The sequence below is a fragment of the Taurulus bubalis genome (assembly GCF_910589615.1).
Source record: "Taurulus bubalis genome assembly, chromosome: 10".
Lineage (NCBI taxonomy): Eukaryota > Metazoa > Chordata > Actinopteri > Perciformes > Cottidae > Taurulus > Taurulus bubalis.
The window spans coordinates 19,468,709-19,484,832 of record NC_136598.1 but is presented as its reverse complement, the minus strand read 5'-3'; positions in this window follow the sequence as shown (position 1 = coordinate 19,484,832).

Below are 16,124 nucleotides of genomic sequence, written 5' to 3'. Positions count from 1 at the left end.
CCACACACTGCTCCCCTTGTCCCTCCTGCCTCTGTCAGTGAAGCAGTCTGGAATCAGGCCACCGGGCATCAGACCAGAAGACAGAGATTCAGAGATACTGTAAGTGGGTGTTGTCAATGCAGTGATGGTTTGTTTTAGGATGTTATTTTTCATGAAATAAATCACCAGTGTCATTATTCCAGATTCTGTACAGAGGGAGATACAGACACATCTTCTTTATGGCTTTTATTAGAAGTAACACATCAAAGTCACTAACACCAAGGCTACAGCTTTAGGTGAGCATTACTATTCCTCTCATACAGTATGGATTAGACTATCATAGACCAAATACTTTCACTTGCAGGTAATGCAAGTACTTAACTCAAGCAGCTTTTAAAAATCCTGTTCAGCACCATAGACTGTTTATAAGAGGTGGATATAGTCACCATGAAGTTTCTCATTGGTTTGTGGACTACAGTGTTGAAGCCTTGATTTGAGCATTTTGGCCGTCGCCATCTTGGTTTTTGGTCGTCATCATTATTGGGTATCTGGAACAGAAGGTCACATGACAGTGGAGCTAAGTGCAACCGAATGCTGTTCAAGACATTTTTTGTCGACCAAAACGTTACAATTAACTGTCATGAACTGAAAACACAGTGACAGCTTTAAAGTGAAAGGCAGACCTGACATCGCCGTGGCAGCAACCTGTCAATCATAAGGTAAGCCCGCCCTAGAGCATACCCAGCTTTATCTGTTTTGAACCCCCAGTGAGTGGTGGGTGGAAAGCAACACAGAATGTAGAATGTAACAGTAGCAATTATCACAACACCTGGCTACACATACTGTATTCAAGATGATATAACTTGAATAGGATGGCATTTTACAAAAATTGTAACTTCATTAGACAGTCAACACTAGACAGGGACTGAACCTACAGTATGGGAATAGAGAGACAAAGGAATGACTTGTAATAAAAGGCCATATTCAAATTCAAGATGTCATGGCCCTTTTTTTCACTTGTATGTCTGAAAGCATTAGTTTGTCATTTTGGGACACATTTGTTGGCCTCTTTCATAGGGGTTATGTGGCAAACTATTTATTTGCTAGGAGCTGTCACTTCTTGGAGTCTCTGCTGGTTCCCTAGTAATTACTTCCATTCAAGAAATAGTCTCAATTGTTGACTTTACACTTCTGTCTTTTTCTGATTTCTGTTGTTGTGCTAAGCTAAGCAGCTGATAGCTGTAGCTTTATATGTAACAGTGGTAAATGAAAGTAAGAGACTTCTAATTGATTTTGCCTCCAAAAATCTAATAAGCACATTTTTCAAAATGTCAAAATGTCTCCTTAAACTTAAACCCAGGAGCAGTAAAAAGAAATTCCAGAGAATAAATACTTGATTCACCATAAGAGTCTTGCCACACGTTCAAAACGGATTGTTGTGTTTTTGCTTGTCTTGCACTACTATCATTCACATCAACTCACATTTACTTGAGAGCTGACTTGCGAAACTTAAACAAAGTGCTTATTGGTTAAAACCTTTTAAAAGACACTCGTTCAGAGACAGTGGCAGACAGAAAGGCTGCAGGAGGTCTGGGCTGGAGACAGAGATAAAGATAGCGGAGGGATTGTGTCAGGAAAAGTCTGCATCAAAGTGATGTGCTTTATGATGCTAGATGGAGGAGGGAGACTGTCAGTCCCCAGCTAGGCTTCTTGATGGAAATGACACTTGTGTTTTATTGTAGTCCTAAAGGAGAAGTTATGTCTCTTAAAGCATTCATCGTGTACGCTTTTTTGAAACTTTGGGGATATCTACATGCCTTTTGCTTTCTTTTGATGGATTACATATGTCGTCAGGTGAGTGTGAGGACACACAGGTACATGTGCGTGTCCTACCAGTTGCTTTTTGTTATCAAATCTGAAGTGAGATTTCCTGTCTGTCTTAAAGATAAGTATATTCATTCATGTTCTGGATTCTCTAGTTATGCACATCAAGAGAGTTCCTACTTGTCTTCCGTCCCTTCTCAAAAACCAAATGCTTGTTTTTCTTCACTAATAACCACTTCCAAGCCTGCACTGTTGTGGCTTGTATATGCCTCTCCTTTCCTTGAGGTTTATTTTTCAAAGAGATATTTCTTTAGGTTTAAATTTCCTCAGTAGTCTCCAAATCCCCTTTGACCTTACTTTGAGGAAGAATTCACATAAAATATTGAATAAAATGAATGTTAGAAAAAGCTACACACAAGTCAGGTCATGTTTCATTTCCCTTAACTTCCTTCAACTCTGAAGAAAGTTCTCATTAGAAGCACTGCCAAGAAAATGAGGGAGCTGAATGGTAGCTATAGATTGGCTCAAGTTAGTCACATGTATTGGCAAGGAGGTTAATTTAAGTGTTATGTTGAGATATAACTTCCAGCTGTTGAAACGCACTGCTTTGACTTTTTCTTTTTCTTCTTTAGCTGTTTAATGTTGGTCTTTCAACAGGTCAATCCACAACTTTGATCGAAACTTGCATATCCATATCCATAATTATTTGAGAGGTTGCCATGTACTTTGGTACAGATATCTATTTTCCCAGAGAATCATAATGACTCCACCATGAGGTTCACATCACTGTTTTTGAGTGAAATGTTCCAACAACGATTGGTTTGAAATTAGTTGCCCCTCTAAGGAGAAATCTGATGAACCCCTGACTTTACTAGCACCAGCATCAGGCCAAAACACTGATTTATAACCATGAGCCATCAAAGGCCAAGTTCAGATATAGAACACAAGACAGTTGGAGAATGGTTGAATCAATAGGTGCGCAGCATTGATTTTTGTTTAATTTGTCCTCTCCTCGACATAACAACACTCAAGGAAAATTCAAACTATGACAGCCTTTCATCTGTGACATTTTTAAAGAGATCCAACATGTCTGGCTTATGGGAAACACTACATTGCTGAAGGACTGGTCTATGCTGTAACAAATTATAGAATGACTGGGCACGTGAAATGCACTTCAAATTCAGTTAAAAAAGCAATTGTTGTTCTCGAAATAAGCTCTTGTATGTGTAGACCCAGAAAAAGGAAACCATATGTCGAGCAATTTTAAGAGATGATATACAGGATTTGATTTGACATTTTATTTTCGCATTTATAGTGTACTGTGGAAGTGAATTGATAATGTTATATGAATAACATAAAATAGAAGTGTAGCTATACCAAGCAGAATATAAGATACAGCACATTATGTGACAATAATCACACTCAAGATCAATGACAGGTGATGCAGCTGCAGATTTAATCAAAAGCTCTCAAGTGGTTTTGGGGGAATTATCTGAACAGCTTTTATAGACGATTCCAAAAAGTGCAGTGTAGAAAATAAGAAAAGAAGTGACACCTGAGCAGTTTATGATGATATATTAATGATATTTGATGATTGTTTATCAGATCTATGGTAGCTGTAAGAACTAAATGTGCATGCATGCTGTTTTTGTGTGTGTGTGTGTGTGTGTGTGTGTGTGTGTGTGTGTGTGTGTGTGTGTGTGTGTGTGTGTGTGTGTGTGTGTGTGTGTATTGTTGCTTGATTGCTACTCAGTTATTATCATTTGAATTGGCCCTCTGTCTATTCATTGTGTTTATTTCTGTACACATAGTCCAGGAAGAGAATTCCTGGAGGGCAGCCAAACCAGTCCGCTTTAAAGCTTGAATCTTTCCAGTGATGTGGATACTCAGATGTATAAATAATGTATGTGGAGAAACAGACATTTTCATTTAAGTGTCTTTATGTATGGTTTCTTTCTATTTACGGTGTTCTGTTTGAGTGTATGCTCTCTTGAATGTGCTGTGTGTGTGTGTGTGTGTGTGTGTGTGTGTGTGTGTGTGTGTGTGTGTGTGTGTGTGTGTGTGTGCACTCTGGCACTGTAGTACTGTTAGCACAGCTGTCCAATCCAAAGAGTCACAGGAGGCGGGACACAGGTGTCCACAGCAAACCACATCCGTAATTATTGGACTCTGTTTACCTCATTGGCAGTGTGAGTTGTGCGTCTGTCCGTCTGCCGGTTTAGTTTGTATGTGTGTGTGTGCCAACCTCTGTGTATTAATGGAATCTGTGATCTGAAAGGTGAATTAGTTTGATGAGATTATAAAAAGTATGAGAAAATAGAAAAAGACATGGAAGTGACCAGGGGGATGATAAGAAATGTGAGACCGAAGAGAAGCAAAAGCTGAACAAATACTCAGACACATAGTGGAGAAAAGTAATGGCAATATTATAATTAACTTTGAGTCAACATGATTACTACCCCCTTGAGATTTGGAGGTCCCATTCCAATGGCATGATTATTTCTCTTAGTGTCCCTTCCCAGTCATAGCTACAACAGCCAGGGACATTTATTACTGCCGCTCCATACACTGACTTTACATCCAGAGGCTAAGTATGAATTAAGGATTGTCATAGGAGCACAGCCCATGGGGCAGATTGTGTTCCATCTTGTTATCGTGATTATAAACTTCTGTCCTTGTGATGCGTATGAACATCTGTCCCCAAAGGCCTTTGATGAGGTATTAGACATAGATAAAGGTCATAACCCAGCGATCTAATATAAATCAGTTATTCCTATAGTTGGAATGAATATGTAAAATACCAACGTGATCTCGCAGGAAGGCATTTAAATGGCAAGCCCCTTTTAAGGACATTTTAAGCTTTTTGTGAGGCTCGGAAGCAGTTCTCATTCCCAACTCATCACTTACGGAGCGCGTCACAGTTTTAAACATGTGGTTTAAGTTAAGGAAGGAAAATATCACAATTTGGGCTAAAATAATGACATTTATTGTGTAAATTAGGTTATCGAAGTAGCAATACATGACATGATGTCTGTGCATGTGAGCATTCCCCACTGGTTAACTCACTCTGCACTGCTGTCATATGGCGCTAACAGCTGATAATGACATCCCAGCATAGCTGTTGTGTTATCAGAGTATATCACATTATATCCCTATTATGTTTTTCATTCACTCATTCATGTAAACATTCTGTCAGCACATTTGTATAAGTAGTCAACGTAGATAAGTCAATAGTTGATATTTGGTTTTAGACGGTATTTTTTTTCCCCTCCTTTTGATCTCTTTTCATCCTGCATGAATTGAAAAGGCATCTTACACAAATTGTAAATTGTGCACAAGCCCTTGATATCACACTCTCTTGTTAAAGGATATTCAGCAGCGCCTGGAGCAGTTCAAAGTGTCATAGTGGTAAAGTGGGTATTGGCAGTGGACTCAGATTATTGAGTCTCATTTGTTATTTCTAAATGAACACGCATGTAACAAACATAATTTTCCAAATTAAACTTGCTTACCTGCATTGCATGAACTAACACAGTTGCCAATGTATTAGTTCACCTAGTTAAACACTAATCCAGTCTAATCCAACAGTCCTGGAATAGTTCTAAAGTTCAGTTTTTGTTGAAACTGTTTTAGCGAGATGCAGATATGGACATGTTGCAGGCTGCAGATTGTGGTGCTGTTGAACCAAAAAAAGGTAATTTTGTTATTAAGCCTTCCCTCATTGACGTTTCAACAAAAAATGAATATGATTTTAAATCATATGATTCATTGAATGACTGTTCGACTGCATTCGTTTTACCTGCTGTAGGTGTACCTAATAAACTGGCAGCTGAGAGAATTTTGAATCTGGTCCAAATATGTGGTCCATTTGTTCACACCTACACACAAAATTGTATCTTAAGCTTTCATTTCGTCACAGACATCCTGGACTCTCTCCACCATTTTTGAGCACTTTCATTCATGGCACATTTGCCATTGTGAGTTACCAAAGAGTTACCTTGAATCCATTTTTACACATCCATTAAACCTGGAGTGCCCTCTTTCCACCGGTACATTGAGTCTGGCAGATTTGCTTTGGCAGCTATTCAGTGACCTCATCATGACCACAGACGTTTCCTCCTCCGCTCGCAATCAGCAGTTATCTCTTTTCTCTCCTCTCATTGTGAAATGTTCCAATGCTCAATTCACCTCTCCTCGCCAACAGGTGTCACAGCGGAATGAACTGCAGGGAATTGAGTCCAGAGATTGGCTAGACGGTGCCGGAGTGTGTGAGGCACAGATTGTGTGCAAGTGTTCCCAGTTGGGGGTATATGTGTGTGTTATGGGGTACTGTGGGTTTCTGTGTCGTGTTCTGTGTGTGTGCGTGTGCGTGCGTGTGCGTGTGTGTGTGTGTGTGTGTGTGTGTGTGCACTCTGACGGCCATGCCATAGGTTTTTCGTGTTATAACCACTTCCAAACCCCCTACCTCTAACACCCTGCTTAAACAAATGGGAATTTAAACCAACCACTTGAGAAAGCTGATTTTCCTACCCAGTAGCTTGTTCTCACTCTCTCTGGCTGGAGCTAACAAGGCAATTGACAGGGTGATATGAACACCATTTCCATTCTGGCATTTCCTAATGTTAAACACCAGAGTAATCAACAAGCTGCCTGCCTTCTTGTCTGTGTCCCTCGCTCCCGTCTGCACCGCCGCTAGCTTGCTCTCTCCGTCTCCGCTAGCGTTCATTTAACACATCCATATTGGATTTCCTAATGCCTACAGCCAACCAAGTGACTTGTGCCGCTCGCATCTGGACTGCTTTTGTTACAGACAAGCCCAATTTGTATGTGTGTGAGTCTGTGCACCGTGCCCGTGTGGGGAATGTAAATGTGACAGTGTGTTTGTGTGTCCGTGCCGTTGTATTACATGGACAAGTTCAATTTATGCCAGAGGAATGAAATTGAAATCAGAGCACACCGCCTTCAGAGACTATGCATACACTTGGGGAACTTTTTGTCGTGTTATAGAATGTGGGTTTACCAGATGCATATAGGGAGACTGAAAGGGTGGAAATCAAAATAAGAGATAGGCTGTGTGTGTGTGTGTGTGTGTGTGTGTGTGTGTGTGTGTGTGTGTGTGTGTGTGTGTGTGTGTGTATGTGTGTGTATGTGTGTGTGTGTGTGTGTGTGTGTGTGGGTGTGTGTGTGTGTGGGTGTGTGTGTGTGTATTACCTTCAACAACTCTGTGGTAGATCTACCTGCCAGTGCCATGCGACCCCTCCAGCTCATCCAGAATGCAGCAGCTCGACTGGTCTTTAACCTCCCGAAATTCACCCACACTACTCCACTCCTCCGCAGCCTTCATTGGTTACCGGTGGTCGCCTGCATCCGCTTCAAAACATTGATACTTGCGTACCATGCTACGAACAGATCGGGTCCAATCTACATCCAGGACATGGTAAAACCTTACGCCCCAGCTGGTTCACTCCGCTCAGCTTCTGTAGCTCCGTCACTGCGAGCTAAACACTCAACAAAGTCACGACTGTTTGCTGTCCTGGCTCCTCAATGATGGAATGAGCTCCCCATTGACATCAGGACAGCAGAAAGTCTCTACGTCTTCCGTCGCAAACTAAAAACACATCTTTTTCGACTACACCTTGAATAAGGAAGGTAGCGCCGCAGTAGCACTTTAGTAGCACTTAAATGGCACTTACTGATAGCACATTGTGGTTTAACTTTGTTGAAGAAATTGTACTTTTGTGATTCCTGTTCTAAATCTGTACTCTTGATTGAATTGCACTTATTGTAAGTCGCTTTGGATAAAAGTGTCAGCTAAATGTAATGTGTGTGTGTGTGTGTGTGTGTGTGTGTGTGTGTGTGTGTGTGTGTGTGTGTGTGTGTGTGTGCATGTGTGTGTGCATGTGTGTGTGCACGTGTAAATGTTCCAAAGAAATGTCATGCTACATTGTTACAAATGTTAAATGGTTTTAAAATGATACAAACTTGTCACAGTATGGTGTCTTCTACCTCCCCTGTCGTACATTCTCACTTTGATTATTTGTGACAATTACATTCATCGTTGAGGCATTTTTTCACCTGTAAAAATATTGCGATTTTGTAGGGAGATTGTGTATATTCCCACTGAGTCCTTCACAAGGATAATCCTTCACTTTGTTGGTATTTATCATGCCACAGTTAGTTTATCCCTACTAATTACTGGGAGTCGGGATTGGGGTTGTTTTGTAATTCCCATGTAAGTTATTTTTTTCCCTCTTCCCCGCCTGCCAAACTGTCAACATGTCTGATGTTTGACGTCTATGAAAATGAGGCATCAACAATTCTCATAAATTAGCTAAAAGCCACTGAACTCCTCCATGGACATTTTTCCCTCTTTTGATGGTTTGTAGATTAGACCGGGAGTATGTTATTAATGAGTGAGATTACACCCAGCCGTCGCTAACCGGATTATGGTTTAATACAGCTCAATTTTCCCGTGCTATCCAGCTCTACTCCCCCTTTTCTCTTTCCTCTGTCTCTTCATTTCCTCTCTCTTCTCTCATCTTTGGCCTTCCTCTGTTCACCCTGAGTGTGTCTTCCACTGTTGCTTGTGCGTCTGTATCTGTTTGTGTGTTTTTAAGTTTTTTGCAATGCAGATGTTTCAGAAACTACATGGGTCAGAGGAATATGCAAGCCTGAGGACACCACAATTCCAGCACACATAAACATGTACGCAGACTGAACAATGTGTCAACACTGAGTTAATGATGGATAATAAAAAATATGCTAATAGACCAGCAGGAGGTACAGAATGAGTGGTGCACCATCAGAAATAGAGAGACGTTTAAAGAACCCTATTTTGACAACTTAATTACTTCTTGCTGGGATATGACTTTGAGTTTTACTGATTAACCCCATTAAAAGAAAGACATAAAAAAACAAAGAAGGCACAAGAGTGTAGAAAGAAAGAGGAGATTGTTTCTAGCAGCTTTTGTAGTTGGGAGACGGGGAGAGGAGCTAGCTTCCACTATTCTGCAGAAAGGAAATGAAGAGAACAGACATGAAAGAAGGGTGAAACAAAGACAGAATGATAGTGACTGTGAAAAGAGTTTTAGACAAAAAGCTGACAGACTAGGGATGGAAGCAGTACTTCAGTCTGTATCTGTAGCACTCTGCTTTTTCACAAATTGGGGATGCCCTCATCCCCTCTCCTCTTTTCTTCTTGTAGTATTCCCTCCTCTTTTTTTCAACTGTGGTTGTACTTTTACCTATAACACTCTTCTCTGATTCACCTCTTTTCATTTTTTTTATACCTCTCTCTCCACTGCAGTAGGGGGATTACAGCATTGGCTTAGGGAAACAATAGGCCTAACACAGGGCTTAAGTGGCCAGAACCAAACTAAATCAAACATTTCGCTGACGGGTGTGCCACTGTAATCCTCCCATTTTCTTCTTTTTTCTCTTCCCCCCACCCACCTACCCTGCATTTGCTGAGAGCCTTCCCTCTTGTATGCCTTTAATCAGGGCTTTTTTTAAGTTGGGTCCACCAGCGGCGCTTGTATCATGTTAAGAGTGTTTAATTGGCTTTAAAATACTAGTAAGTAGTGTTTGGTTAATGGGTAATGAAGGAAGGTTAAATGTAAGCTGGGTGCAACATAACCACCATAATGACTGTCTGTTAAAAGACACGCATAGAGATAGAATCAGTCACTGTGTAATAATGAAGCATTATTGTTCATTGAGACCTAAATGGCTGAAAAACTAATGTGCGGTTAACAAAAAGCTGTTTCTCAGAGTATGTGCTGGACACGAATCAAGCAACCAAAGAATAGAGTGATTAAAAGAGGAAAGCAGATGAAAATATATGTGTGGCAGCAATCATATATGGGTTGGCATGCAATGGCACTGAAAAAACAGATTGGTAGAAATGATAGAGAACAGTCACCATTGGCGGAACTAGTTTTCCCTCTGAGTTACTGGTTTTTAACTGCCTGGGAACTGATCTTGTATCATTCAGTCATCATTAACGTGCAGAGCCAAAATGGCCCCAACAGACAGATGGTTACCGAATTGGATCGTACAGAATTCACTATATGCATTGGAAAGAGAAAGAGAGAGACACAATTTGGACATAAAAAATAGATTCATAAGCTTGTAAACTCTAGCTTTCAATTGAAGGGAAAATCCTTCACCTTTTATGTGGATGTCAAATCAGTGTTGATGGTAAATGTAGTCAATTCAAGCAGTACATTTGCCAGAATGTGCTATATCGACCCAGACAGCTGAGTCCAAGGTTGCAAAACCTGTTAATCTTCCTGCATCCGACGTGACATAGTTGGATGCAAGGAAGAACTACATGCTTTTTTTGAATTGTATTGCTCTGGGGAGCCAGGGTGCCTGCTCTTTGCAGCTCAAAAACTTGCATGCATTGCATCCTGGTATATGTAGGCACTCCTGGCAAGGCACTGAGAGCCGAAATAAATGAGCTTCGTAGCATGCCTTAGGACTTTACTGCTTCAATTTACTACATTTACCATCAACACTGATTGGACATCTACACAAAAGCTGACGTTTTATCATCTCTGGATTTTCATGGATACGAAGTTTGTGGACGGGTTTGAAATGGGATAATATTTAGATGATAAATAAAAGTAGAAGTAGAGGTAGAAAAAAATAAAAATCCTACCATGCCATAAAAAATGAAGGAGACAATTAGGAACAAGGGTAAAAAACAGAAGAGGGAAATGAAGATAAGAAACGAGAAGGTTAGTTTGAAAGAGAGAAATAACAAAGGCAATGAATCGGCAAACACAAAGACGAGGGAGAAGAAAGTCAGGCCTCAAAATCCACTGAAGGCTAAATGTGTACCTCGTAAATGGAAGTATGAACCCTCTCTCTCACACACACACACACACACACACACACACACACACACACACACACACACACACACACACACACACACACACACACTAAACACTACTTCCCTCTTTCTCTTCCAATCCCGTCTCTGTACTCTATTGTTCTGTCTCCTCCTGGGTAAGAAAATGTCATGTAGAGAGGACGCTATAGCTGCTGCTCTGCATGTGCTATGATAGCAAGGTGTCAGGATTCCCTTGGGGTAGATTTGCACTGCTGGAGATTTGACTCCTTATCGGATAACATCATCAGATAAGAAAAATACGGCGACGGAATGAGGAAAAAAAGGGAGAGGGACACACTGACACACTCAAGCTGGAATACTAAATGAAACAAGGAGACATAGACATCATGCATACATGAACTCATATATAGTGCAGGCATAGCCTAACGACAGAGAGATGGAAATACATACATTTATGTAAGAACAAACATATACCCATACACATACTTAATTTTTAAAGGTTCTATTGAGGTTTCAAAGCATTATTATAGCAGCAACCATCTATATGCTATTTAAAGATGAAGTGAATGTCTATCTGAGCAGATAATGAAACGTAGCACCCACCCTTCCGTTTCCACCCAGTTTAATATTGTTAGCCCTGTCAGCACTGTTGCCGTTGTTTGTACTGTTTGCACTGTCAGCACCATTACCCAAATCATATGTTGTACCCCCCTCACTCTAAACCTTGGTTATCCTTGGTTATGTGTTTATGAGTTGACAGAATCGTGACGAGGAAACATTTTTATTTTTTATACTCCTTTCATACTTTATTCCCAGGGAGCGGAAACTATCCTGAGAATCCTGCGAAGATGACTTTAAGTATAGCACAAACCTGACCACTTTAGTGTATTGCTTGGTGGCATTATAATTATTAAGGCAAAAGTATGCAATTGTTGTTCGTCAACATTAGAATGAGTTGTGGTGTCCTATATTTTGTAGATGCCTTAACTTCAGAGCAGTTAGCTGAAATAGCTGGAACCAGTGGCGCTGTAACTTCCATTATTGGCCTCTCAGGGTAAATATAGGCTGCCTATCTTGCTGGTGGAGGTTGTTGGGGCTGGATGGGGTCTGAAGGAATACAGATATGAAATATCAATAATCTAGATGTTTAGGTGCAAGAGGTAGTAAACCACAAAGCACATTATCATAAAGATGTAGATACAAATGTCTTCAGCATCAACGAAACTGAACATGATTTTAACTAGTTTGTTGTATTAAAATACAGTAGAGGTTTACACTGTGTCTCTATCTTTTATTTTTTTTATAAATTGCAACCATTGTTATGGAAAGTCCAATATCCAATTATATCCTAACTTCTTATTGCTTGATTTATTTAAATGTATGACTTCAATGTAACTATGACATGGCCTATGACAATTATCCAATATTGTCTGGCAATATCGTTGAATAGCACTACAAAATATCAACATTGAATGATGAGTTTCAACATTACACTCACATCAACTGTGACGTTTGGGGATTCCAGAGTGCTACTGGATGCGATAACAACAATCAGTGGGTGTACTGTCCCTTCCATGCTGATCATGATAGATGATATCCCATCATCTTTTGTCGTCTTCCATTTTAATAAATATTTGTAGACGGCATAGGGGACATAGTGAAAACTCACCTGGGAGCATTACACCCGACAATCAGGCAGCTGTTCATTTATAAGATAGAGTACAGCTTCATATACAGACTGTAATTAATACACACAACGCCCCATACGTAGTGAAAAGGCACAAGAATAAAACAATCAAACACTCTACATTCTGGCAGATGGGACAATTGTTCATAAATGAATGCGTGCATCATGAAGCTGTATCTTTACTTTGAATGTGTGTCAAAGTGGAGAGCATCTCAAGTCAGAAAAGTACATATTTGGTATATTTAAGGGGAATAGGTGTATTATTTTCATATCTAAAGAGGACAGAAAGATAGATTTTGCCTCAGGCTCTGACAGATTTGCCAAAGAGGAAATGCAATGGATTAGGCCGGGAGGGAGGGGGATTCATAAATCAGGATAAGTAAGTGAAGTCTTGACAGAAGATGACAGAACACTTACAGAAAAAGGCTTTGATGTGTTGCATACACATATTTTGAGTAAACAAGTGATTATTCTACAGTACAGTGCATACAGTAATTCAAAGGCATTTATACTGTATATTTTTCTCATTTTTTTCTCATACACTATACAAGGATTTTATTTTATTTTGACTGTTGTGTGGACACTGAATTACCTTGGTATATTTTTTATGGATGTAGCAATCATAGATGGAATTGTTCCTGTGCAACAAACCCACACAGTTTGTTATAAAACAAGTCTGCCATAATTTAGAAAGTATTGTAAGAACTTACTTGCAGTTTAGAATATGTTTTCCTTTAAACTTGAAATGTTTTTTATTGCACCCAGCTGTAACATAATAATGGCTACTTCTTCAAAGACATAATACATTTAATAAAAAATACTTTTGGTCACTGCATTAACATTTATAATCCCAGTCCAGTCGACTGGAATTCAGTTTGTCATTGTGCGTTTCTGAAAACGATACGTTAAATGTTGATACTTTTTCACTATGTCAGAGCAAGTGACGTAGTATTTTGAGTAACTGTTATGAATGTTATGAAAGTTATGTGGTATAATAACGAGTATTACATCGAGAAAGTCCATTCAGAACGAATGGGACTGGTGGTTGATGGGTCAAACAAACAGGACTCCCATCCAGCTCTCTGTTGGTGTCCCATGTGGAACCAAAATCAATGAGTCACTCTATTCTTGTACACGTTGTTACGCTTTCTATGTATCATCATGTAAGAAAGTTGACTCGGGGCGGTTATTATTTATTTCCGCTAATGTTGTAATGCTACATTGTTATTTTACACAAACCATGACTTTTTTTCTAATCTATGACATGTAGTTTTATAATGTTAACCACATGCCATTGGGCGTTTCTGCAAGCGTGGTACAAGGCTGATAAGAACTGTATTTATGGAAAATTGCAGCGCTCACAGCTCCCAACCTTGAACAGTATATCTGCTGCACAGTAATTAGTGGAAAGGACAGAAGACACACTGGCACTCTTGCTTATTGTGGATCAACTAACCTCTTTTAAACAGATGTATTAATGTTTTGTTTGGGTTCATTCTAGAAACGTCGACATTCAACATATCTGCGGTTTGCAGAAACATACAATGCCGAACCTATAGAGACTGAGTTGCGAATGCATTTTACTCATGAAGGGGGGTGAGAAGCAGCATTTTTACACACAATGACATGAACACACAAACACTAGTAAACACACATACAGAACACACAGGTGCAATGCACCAGAAAGGACCGGACTCAACATCAGTGAGTCTATGGCAATAACCATGTCCCTCAGAAGTCAGGGGACTAGGATGAGAAGAAAGCAGCCAACTACAATAGCTGCACACAATACACAATGCTGGAGGGGAAGGTCACTCTGTGACCCCCTCCTCTTTCCCCTGTATAGTACTGATGGGGAAAATGTCACCTGCCAGCAATCATTTAGTAATCATTCCTCTTCAACGCCTGGCAATGGCAGGAGGAAAGGAGGAGGAAGAGAGAAAGAGAGGCATCATGTGAATAAAGCATGATACAGAGAGATAGTGAGAGAAGAGAGGAGGACAGAGACTGAAGGAGAGTGAGCAACAGCATGCCATTGGTAGCTGAAGCGTGCACGTCTTTGACAGCAGACAATAAGCCCAGATGGTAACTCCTCCTTTGTTAACTTTGATGGATATTTCTCTTTCAGTGTCAAGGCTGAGGAAATGTATACATCACCTCCAATACATTGTTAGCTATCATTTACCTTATGGTTCCTCTCTGGATGTTTCTTTGGGAAATGCAAGTGTCACTTTTATTGTGCTAAATACTCTCACGCTTATGTTCACACAGGGTTATTGAAAATCAATCAATAGGTTTATGTATGAAGGAGTCAAGTGAATCACCTTGAAATTGCTCCCCATCTAGCATGATATACTTCACATGTAGTCCGGGCAATGTGTTTGTATGATGGATGGCATTATTTGAATGTACCATAGGGACATTATTCACTGTTTGAGGAGTGAATCGAATTAGTGGATTAGATGTTTTTTTTCATATCCAGTCACAATGGACACTGTCTAGCAATTTGGTTCAGATGTAAACACAATGACTGCATTTATATGCAGGCCTTAGCTATATGGATGAACACTGTTTTTGTTTGTATATGGAGAAGTAGTCAAATTTGGTCAAAGCCAAGGTTTGACCAGGAGGACAAACTGGCTGTCAAATTCTGAGTCTGTATTTGCAAGATCAAAGTTTTAAGCAAAAATTACTTTGTCTGTTCTCGCATAACTAGGTTTATTGTGTGTTATATGTTTTACCTAATTCAAAAGGATTCAAACAGTGAAGCTCAACGCAGTCCAATCAGAGACCAATGTGACACAAGGCCATGACTCGGGGATGCAGGCCATCGCACCACCTTCTCGAGGAAGGTCGTGAGGGCAAAGCCCCCCTTACCAAGCCTGACTGCGCTGACACAGTCAAACAATCAGGCCAACAAAGCAACCCTCATCTGTGACTGTCTGTGAGAAGCAAGATAGATGGTAGATATCCCTCCACACACTGCACCTCCCATCCCAGAAACACCGCCATCTGGGAGAGACTCAGTATAACAATGGCCAGCAGACACCAATCAGTCATACTAACTGGCAAGGAGGTGATTGATGATAATGCTAAGGCAATAGCTAAATTAAGAAATTATCTATGGACCATAAAAACATTATTAACATATTATTCAGTTTGAATTGAGTTTCTAAAATATATTTATCTTTCTTTCAAAAATGTTTGTCCCCTGCAAAATAAAGAAGATTAACTGGTCTATCATTCAGTATGCTTACTGTAGGTTAATTTAGCTTGATACCCATTCCAGTTAATTTAGTGAAGATGAGGCATAATAACTCCAACAAAGAATATAACTCTTTCTCTTTCTCGGACATAATTTATAAATAACTAACATTGAAATAGGTTGCATTACATTAGGCAGACACAGTCAGGGAGCTATATGGCCACAACTGCAGTTTAATCATTGTAAGGAGTCCGGAGATAAGATAAAGATTTAATTATAATTGTATTTCCGCAGGAATCCGGTATCGGAAGGTCAGATTGAGACTGAAACTGGTGTTCCGGTTGATCTCTCCCATTCCAATGCAATTCAGTTCCTGAATGAAAGGAAAGAACATATCCAAATATCCCCAGTGTAACGGAGAGAGATAAAAATGTGTATTGTGATAGCACACTGCGGAGGAAGTAAGACAGAGGCTTGTAGCCAAGAGACAATGCAGTCCTGTGATGCAGCCGACAGACGACAGCGTCTGGCAATTCTCACATATGTTCTTGTTTTGAAAGTTCAAGATA